Genomic DNA, 9,558 nt, shown 5'->3' on the forward strand with positions numbered 1-9,558 from the left:
TGCCCCTTGACCCACAGTAAGGACAGGACTTTGTTGGCTCATCTCTGGCCTGGGGACAGGCCTGTGTCTTGTTTTCCCCAGGACAGGGTCACTTATTGGAACTTTGGCTTTCTGACAAAGGGACAAGGCTCAAGGAGGGTAAGAGTAAGGTATATTAGGATGAAGATGTTGCAAGTGTGCATTCAAAAAGAAAAGAAAAGAAGAAAGAAATGCCCATTTGAATTTTTCAAAGTAAGTAAACTGGTTGTTAAGGAAACAGAAAGTAGGAAGATGAGAGCATTATATTTCCTTTGGGCCTAATTGCAGCTAGACAATACAAGTTTAAATTAGGAACAAAATAGTTTTATAGCAAAGAATTTTCTTATCTCTAATTCTGTTCTCCTCCTTATCCCACCACACCACACACTCAAGAGAAAAAAAAAAAAGGAATTTTCTGTAAAGTTTTATAGTGAATGTGACCTGAGCAATATTATGTTTTAGAGTGGGGAATGTCTTTCCTGGGAAACTAATGGATGTTCCAGCATCAAACTTCTTTCTGCCTCACAGTCCTTACGGTTGGGCTGCCCTTTGACTAGAATCCTATTCCCTATGCTTAATGGAAATCTCTGTATAAACACGACCCTCTTCACACTTTCCCTGACCTGCGCAGCTGGCCTGGGTTGTCCCTCCCTGCCCCGTGTCATCCTCAGTCTGTCTCCTCGCTCTGCTCTCTCCTCCCTGTGGCACTCATCATCCCTGGGTCACTGTCTCCTGCCTGCCTGTCTCATCAGAAAGTAAGCCCCGTGAGGGCAGGGATCGTGCCTCCTCCTGCTATACCCTCAGGGTCTAGTATGGGGCAGAGATTTAAAAAGTATTTATTAAGTAATGTCTTCATTTCTCACCTTAGGCTCTGCATGTAGAACGTGAGCCTCTATAAAGACAGAGCTCTGCTCTGCTTGCTGCATTGTCATAGATGCTCTACTCCAAGATGTGCAATTTTTCTTTACATTTTCACTTTTCTGAAATCAGGATATACATTAAAAATATACATTTAGTTAGGTAGTGGTTGCTACCCATCAAAGTTGCTACTATATTTAATGTGCATCTTACAGTTAAATGTGCCTTAGAATCAAGGACAATGTGGTAGACAGAATGGACCCCCAAAGATGTCCATGTCTTAATCCTCAAACCTATGAATATATACTGCTCACAAAAATTAGGGAATATTTTATAGCTTCATATTCCTTTTGAAATATCCCCTAATTTTTGTGAGCAGTATATGTTACTTTATATGGAAGAAAGAAGTTTGCAGATGTGACTCAGATAAGAATTTTAAGATGGAGAGATTGTCTTGGATTATTCAGGTTGGCCCAGGTCATCACAGGGTCTAGGAAGGATAGAGTTAGAGAGGAAGATTTGATAGTAGAAGCAGAGGATGGAGTGAGGCAGCACCACAAACCAAGGCATGTGGGCCTCTAGAAGCTGAAAAAGGCAAGGGAATGGATTGTCCTCTAGAGCTCCCAGAGGGGACACAGCTCTGCCAACCATTTTAGACTTCTGCCTCCAGAACTATAAGATAATAAATATGCATTGTTTTAAATCACGGAATTTGTGTTGATTTGTTATAGCAGCCATTGGAGACGAATATAGGCATTTTATTAGAGGTCATATAACATGTATTACATTCTAGAATTTTTTTTTTTTTTGTATTATTTTTTTCTGAAGCTGGAAACGGGGAGAGACAGTCAGACTCCCGCATGCGCCAGACCGGGATCCACCTGGCACGCCCACCAGGGGCTACGCTCTGCCCACCAGGGGGCAATGCTCTGCCCACCAGGGGACGATGCTCTGCCCCTCCGGGGCGTCACTCTGCTGAGACCACAGCCACTCTAGCGCCTGGGGCAGAGGCCAAGGAGCCATCCCCAGCGCCCGGGGCCATTTTTGCTCCAATGGAGCCTTGGCTGCGGGAGGGGAAGAGAGAGACAGAGAGGAAGGAGGGGGGGTGTGTGTGGAGAAGCAAATGGGCGCTTCTCCTATGTGCCCTGGCCGGGAATCGAACCCGGGTCCCCCACACGCCAGGCCGACGCTCTACCTCTGAGCCACCCGGCCAGGGCCCATTCTAGAATTTTTTTAATGTCCAGTTTCATAATCTTCTTGGACATTGCTTAGGTGTGTCACTGATTCTATCTTTCTGGAAACAACATGTCATTGATATTTCAGGATCTCTGTGAAGTTTAGTGTTCTCTAGAGCAGCGATGTCTGAGCAAAGGAATCCCTTGGGGAGCTGGTCAACAGGAAGATGCTGACTGAGCAGGTCTATGTGGGGCCTGGGGGTCCGCGTTTCTAACTAGCTCCCAAGGGGCATCGATGGAATTGGTTTGTGAACCATACTTTGCTAGCCAGGCTGTCAGACATCTTGCTGCCCAAATATTCATAAGCCACAGAGATTTAGATGCTCAGGTTAAATAGAGTGATGCAGCATTTCCATGTTTTGGGATAATTATTGCTGTCTCAGGGTTTGTTATTTCCAGTGCTATCAGTGGATTGTGTGTGACCATCCCTACACTGGGAATGATTGCCCATTGGAAAATATAAAGTGAAGGACCACTGGGCAAGGTAAGAGTTTGTTGATTCTTCATTTCTCCTGGCCTTTAAAATCTAATCATCTGTTCTTAACTCCTCTGAAAAGATGGCAAAAACACATCAAGTCCCATGAAAAGGCTCTATGTGGGGTGCTTTTCATGTGCCATTTTATTTCAGACCTGGCCCTAACGGCAGACACCAGTCTGAATACAAAGAGATGTGCTATGCTGTGTGTGTGTGTGTGTGTGTGTGTGTGTGTGTGTGTGTGTGAGAGAGAGAGAGAGAGAGAGAGAGAGAGACAGAGAGAGACAGAGAGAGAGAGACTCAGGATACTCAGCCTTCTCTTCTGATCCTCTCTCTGACCTATCGTGAGGGATGGGGGCAAACTATTCCTGCTCCCTGTGCTCAGGGAGGCGGTGAGCATTTTCCAGTTAGTGACAGAATCTGAGTGATTTGTAGGCATTTCTGTGCTGATTGTCTTGCCTTCTAGGCATGAGCAGTGTTGTATCAGGAGGGCAAGAGGGTTCCAAATAGATTTAATATTCCTTGTATGAGCTTCAACCATCTGCCCGTCAGCTCTCAGTGTGAGTGTAATCTATGTTTGCAGAATCAAACACAAAGAGCCTGCTTTTATTTCTTATTCTTCTTTCTTTTTCCTTTTTTTTTTTTTCCCACATAGCCTTTTAGTTTGGATCATTTGTGTTTTCCTTGTCTTTCAGGGTAGGTTACTAGAGTTATCCTTTTTACAATTATATTTGCTTTCATTTTGTTTTCTGATGCTTCTGGCATATTTAGATAAATGGATTTCTCTTTTCTGATCCCCATGTATACACCAACAAAACTATGTACTTGAAATTAATAGCTATCTATGAAATCTTGTGATGCATCCATGAGGTGGTTGGGATTAAACTGCGGGCATTCCCACTAGGTGCCAATTTAGACCCTGGACATCTGACAGTTCTTCCCAGGCTAAATCTGAATGCTGTTGCTCTGATTGATACAATTTCAACTTTTTTCTCCCTTCAGGGGAAATCTTTAGACTATTGATGGGCCTATCCTAGTAGCTATAGCTCATTGTAGGACTGAAGTTATTTGGGTGATGGGCGTCTTTGACCTGGAACCCTGTGTTGATTAAGGTAATTGAAATATGGGGGATCTTAAACTCTGAAAGAGATGAAAATAAGTTAAGCCAATCAAATATAGTTCTTCACTTAAAAATCTCACTTTAAGCTAGAGAAATTTGGCAGGAGACTTGGAAAGCTCTTTAATTTACAAGAAAATTGGTGTGAGTGCTATTGCAACTCCCCTAGCATTACTCAGCAATCCAGCACTGGGCAGGAGGTGACTAATGGAAGGTAAGCTTGGAACGGTCCTTTGTGCAGGCTGGAGGGCTTGAGGGTCAAAATTCTTCCATTCTGCTCATTTTTATTTAGCCAGCACACTTTGCATTGTTTTGCATTGGACGGTGTGTGTTTAAAAATGGCTTCCTCTTTAAACTCATTTTGCATTCAGTACTCTTTACTTTACGAGGGAGGGGGTGGGGTAGCCAAAGGAACCCAGTCCCTTGCTTGCTCTTCTAGTCTAACAATGGTGGGAGGTGGGGGAAGGATGCGGGCTCTGGAGGACGGCCTGGCGGCTTGGCCAGGCTCCATCTCTCTTTAGCTACATGACCTTGGGAGGGTAATAGGCACTTCCGCGCTTTATTTCCTTCGATTGTGAAGTACGGATTTGACAGTGTTACCCGAAAGAGTTGATGAAATGAGCGTGTACAAGAATGCATAATAATATATACAAAGCGCTTAGCACAGTGCCTCCCACGTGCTGCCATGTTGGCTGTTGTTGCTGTCGTTACCACAGACACCGCGGACGGGGAAAAGTGGAAGTGTGGGTTCCACACCATGAGTTGTGCTCTTTGGCTGTAGAAGATGTTTCCGAAACACACCTCCCTGCCCATGAAGAATGATGAGGTCCAGACTGATAGGGGAAGAAAAAAAGAAAATAGAAATACTATTTTTTTAAAAAGCGTTTGTTTAAATATGTGGCTGCTCTAGAACTCATGGCTCTGTGCGGCTGAATGGGAACTGTCCCTTCCAGTCAGCCTGGCCCTTTCCTCCCTCCAACCCCCGGTGTTTAGATCTGGCCTGACTTTCAGTCATCTCTGAAATGTATAGGGCAGGCGGTGAGACTGACGGAACCCTTGGATGGAACTCCTTAATCTCAGTGACTACGGATGTAGAGCAGATCTGGGCCTCTGTGGATAGAACCAAGCTAGTTTAGGGAATGACGAGCTTCTGCCCAGAGACTTGAGCCTGTCCATTTGCTTGTCCCAGCTGTCTTTCATGTGAGCTTTCTCAGACACACCAATGAGGATGTTGGACTGATTAGCGGAGGGGTGTGGAGCAATGAAAAACAAACAGAAATGGTATTTGCCTCAAGTGCCTTCCGGAGGATCTCTCGGGTCTTCAGCTTCCTCGTGCCCTGTTTTCCATGAAGGATCCAGGCTGTCATGTGCTCAACTCTCTCCCTGCAGCAGCTCTGCTTTTCCGTGCTGCCTCCCTCTCTCTAGTCCATCGTTTGTGGTCTCCGGGGCCACCCTCGCTCACTGGGTGGTACCATGGTCTCGGCCCCAATGTTCCTCTGCATGGTGTTAGCTATAGTCCTACTTGCTGCTGCCCATCATTGCCCTTGGCTCCTAGGGCTCCATACTTATGCCCTACTTCTTTCCAAGGTGACTTTGGCTCTCTACTCTTGAGTCATCATACCTAGGGGTATGGCATAGCCTTGATGCCACCATGGGCTGTGTTGTTGTCATGTAGTATCAGTTGTCATCAGCATTGACTTAGGCTCTCCTACCATTACCGTGCTGAATCAGGTCTTTTCCCACAAGCATAGTGACTCTTACATTAAAGCCCCAAACTGGGAGGAGGTGTAGCTTATTCTCTTAGTTTCTGATCACACTTATAATATTGCAACTTTTCCATTTATTGATTCAATTTATCCAGGCTGCACCTCTCTTATGAGTTATAACACAGGTTCCCTCCAGGGTTGGGGTGAAATATTGATAGTACACTGAATGACTTACCCCTTCAACAGCTTAACTTCATTTTGTTGACCATCAGTCAGTTGTACTGGCCCAATCCTTGAATCTTTCCACATTAGAATATGGCTCCCTCTCAACCTTGACTGTCAGGGCAGGGCTGAAAGGGTCAGGTGTATCTGTTTATTTGCTAAGGAGCCTCTGGCTATCAGCTTCAAACATTCTAAAAGATCTTCCAGGGAGCCTCATGATAGCTTTTCAAATAAGTAAACCTTGGTAGCTTGTTATGCCAAGACTGAAACCCCAAGTTCCTGCACGAGGGGAGTAAGCTGGGTGGTGATGTCAGAGTGGTACATCAAGGACATGATGCTAGATTCTCCCTCCATCTCTCTTTCTCTTCTTTTCTCCCTCCTTCCATTCTTCTTTTATTTTGCACCTAGCTCAAAGAAAAGTACTATTTTCAGGGGAAATCTCATCCCCGGTGTGATTTTGAGAAGATGTGGAGTTTCGCACACTGGACATGACTCAATGGAAAGAGGGTGGGCTCTTAGAGACTTAGAATCTGGCCTTACTCTGCCAATATGCTGTGTAAACTTGGGCAAAAACCTTAACTTTTCTGTGCTTCTTCTGATTCTGTAAGTAGGGTATGGGGGTGGGGGAGGTAGCCTGGACTGAATTCTTAAAAACGCTTTTTTTGGGGATGGAATTCGGCTTCTAACAAATAGTGATGGAAATGGCCTGGTATATGTTAGGTTTTCCTGCTCACCTTCTTTATGAAGCAGAATGGGGGCCCGGACCAGACTGAAGCCACATGCTTGTTTATTGTACCAAGAAAGAAGCGAGGCAAATATTAAATTTTAATCAATAGCTCTAGTTGAACCCAGAAGATGGAACTATTTCCCTCAAATTGTTTTGATTGCCGCCAGTAGCTGCTATTTGGTATGAAATCCATTCAGATCATCAAAAGCCAAAGGAACACACGGTGCATGAAAAGATATTGTAATTGGCACCATTGTAACTCTGTATGGTGTGTGATCTTAGCTGGGAGGCGGAGGTTGTCGGATAACTTGTAATCTCATTTTCTTTGTTGTGAAATAGAATGTTACCATTGTATTCCTGTGGAATAATAATTATAACACCTCAAGACAAATAGAGCATCTTTCTCAGGAGGTGCTTAAAGAGCTCAACAGACAGTCATCCCTGTAAACATAGTAAAACCCGGCTTGCTTATACTTCTTCCAACTGAAAATCCCTGTTAACCAGCATCTCCCCTCCTCCATCCTGTCGGGATAAGTAATTTTTTATGCTGGTGACTCTTCCAACTTGAGAGACATGGAAGTGCTTTCTGAATCATCAAAGAATTATGCTACCTTCAGTGTTAATTGCAATTTATGATAGCCTGATTTTTTTTTTTGAGAAGTAATTCACGTGTGGTGGAGACTATAATTAGTTGAAATAGTTGATTAACCAGACTGTCCTCCTTTCTGACCATACTGAAATACAATAGTTACAGTAACTACAACACCAGCTCTGTCTGAGAGCCACAGAGGCAGCGGGGTAAATGAAGGCAGTGTTCTTTGTGGGTCGGCATAGAACAAATACCACTCATTCCGGGCAAATGATCATTTCCAGAGCTTTATTCTTCAACTTCTACATTAGTTTCTAAATTAAATGAAAAGAGAGAATAGGTAAGTTTTAAAAATAGACTATCTTTGCTTTTTATGACTTTGCCATTTCCAAGGTCATAGCTAATGTTAACAACTAGACAGTCAGCTCTTACAGCAAAGGTGAGTGTCTTTAAATTCAAATTTTGGATGATATTTAGTAAAGCCTCTTCACAAACAGAGATTTTTTTTTAAATTTTTATTTATTTATTCATTTTAGAGAAGAGAGAGAGTTAGAATGAGAGAGAGAGAGAGAGAGAGAGAGAGAGAGAGGAAGGGGGGGAGGAGCAAGAAGCATCAACTCCCATATATGCCTTTACCAGGCAAGCCCAGGGTTTTGAACCGGTGACCTCAGTTTTCCATGTCAACGCTTTATCCACTGCGCCACCAGAGATTTTTTTTTAAAGGAGAAGACAGTACAGTAGATTTAGTTGTGTTAATTGGTCCACTCTAAATGTTTTGTTAAAGGGATAAGATCTTAAATCAGGTACGATTAACTTTGATGACTTTTTTTTTTCAAGGACAATTTACGTTTATTTGCTGATGACTCAGACTAAACATACTTCATAGCAGAAGTTAAAGAGTCTGTCAGGTGAAGCCATTTCCTAACAACAGCTAAAAGTGGTCCATGGAGAGTGAGGGGAGCATCATTGCAAGCTGAGGCCCGGGCTCTGGGCAAACAGCTGGTGGAACCTGGTCCATCTGGCCGTGATGAGAGCCTCTGAGGAACTAGGTCTCATACTTGTGTTTGATGTGTTTTCACAGCTTCCCCTGGTTGATGTGTTCATAGATCGAGACCTAGTCTTGATTGAAGGCACATTTGAAGAATAGGGCACCTCTGCGGTGGTAAGGGAGAAGGTGGTGGTACGAGGAACAAACAGCAGGGAGTATAACCTCCCAGCTAATATTGGAGCAGCCATATTTCTCCAACCTGATAACGTTTTTTAATGTCCAAGTTTTTAATGATGGGATGGATCTTTAAAAAAATATTAGAATTGGTGTTTTGCACAGGTTCACTGCAAGGAATAGAAAATCCAGGAATGTGTAAAGAGGAAAATAAAAATAATCTATTATTCTATCACCCAAAGAGAACTATTATTGCCTTTTGTATACAGTGGTATCTTGAGATACAAATTTAATTCGTTCTGTAACCGAGCTCGTAAGTCAGTCAACTCGTATATCAAACTGCTGATACTGGACCCATGCGCCAACGCGCTAACTAGCAGCAGCTTCCCGAATCACGACTCGTATCTCAGAATTTTGCTTGGATCTCAAACAAAAATACAGACTGAGTTGTAGCTTGTATCTTAAAAAAAATTTGTATGTTGCTATGTTCGTATCTCAAGGTACCACTGTATTTCCTCTTTTCCTCTTGTGTATCCATGTGAACATTAAATTATCCCCTCCTGTATGTACTGTGTGCTGTCTCCCACCAACATAAAGGAAATTGTCTAGGCCAGTAAATAGTCTTTTAGAACATACTGAAAGCTATCTATATTTATATTAACCATAGTATGTTAAAACAATCTCCTATTGTTGAACTTCATATGGTTTATGAATTCTGCCATTTAATGCTGCAGCAAAACTCTTTACTTATTTATCTATCCATCCATTTATTTTGTTTTATTTTTATATTTTTTCTTCAATATTACATGGTTTTTATTTTTTATTTATTTATTTTTTTTAAATAAATTTTTATTAATGGTAATGGGATGACATTAATAAATCAGGGTACATATATTCAAAGAAAACATGTCTAGGTTATTTTGTCATTAAATTATGTTGCGTACCCCTCGCCCAAAGTCAGATTGTCCTCCGCCACCCTCTATCTAGTTCTCTGTGCCCATCCCCCTCCCCCTAACTCTCTCCCTCCCTCCCTCCCATGTCCTCCCTCCCCCCACCCCTGGTAACCACCACACTCTTGTCCATGTCTCTTAGTCTCATTTTTATGTTCCACCAATGTATGGAATCATGTAGTCCTTGTTTTTTTCTGATTTACTTATTTCACTCCTTATAATGTTATCAAGATCCCACCATTTTGCTGTAAATGATCTGATGTCATCATTTCTTATGGCTGAATAGTATTCCATAGTGTATATGTGCCACATCTTCTTTATCCAGTCTTCTATTGAAGGGCTTTTTGGTTGTTTCCATGTCTTGGCCACTGTGAACAGTGCTGCAATGAACATGGGGCTACATGTGTCTTCACGTATCAATGTTTCTGAGGTTTTGGGGTATATACCCAGTAGAGGGATTGCTGGGTCATAAGGTAGTTCTATTTGCAGTTTTTTGAAG

At 42.8% G+C, this 9,558-nt stretch overlaps 1 pseudogene; it reads right to left on the reverse strand.

Moving 5' to 3' along the window:
* Positions 1-7,933: 7,933 nt before the first annotated feature.
* Positions 7,934-8,183, reverse strand: LOC136306406 (cytochrome b-c1 complex subunit 9 pseudogene; annotated as a pseudogene).
* Positions 8,184-9,558: the final 1,375 nt, after the last annotated feature.

This window comes from Saccopteryx bilineata, chromosome 5 (assembly GCF_036850765.1).
Source record: "Saccopteryx bilineata isolate mSacBil1 chromosome 5, mSacBil1_pri_phased_curated, whole genome shotgun sequence".
NCBI classification, from domain to species: Eukaryota; Metazoa; Chordata; class Mammalia; order Chiroptera; family Emballonuridae; genus Saccopteryx; species Saccopteryx bilineata.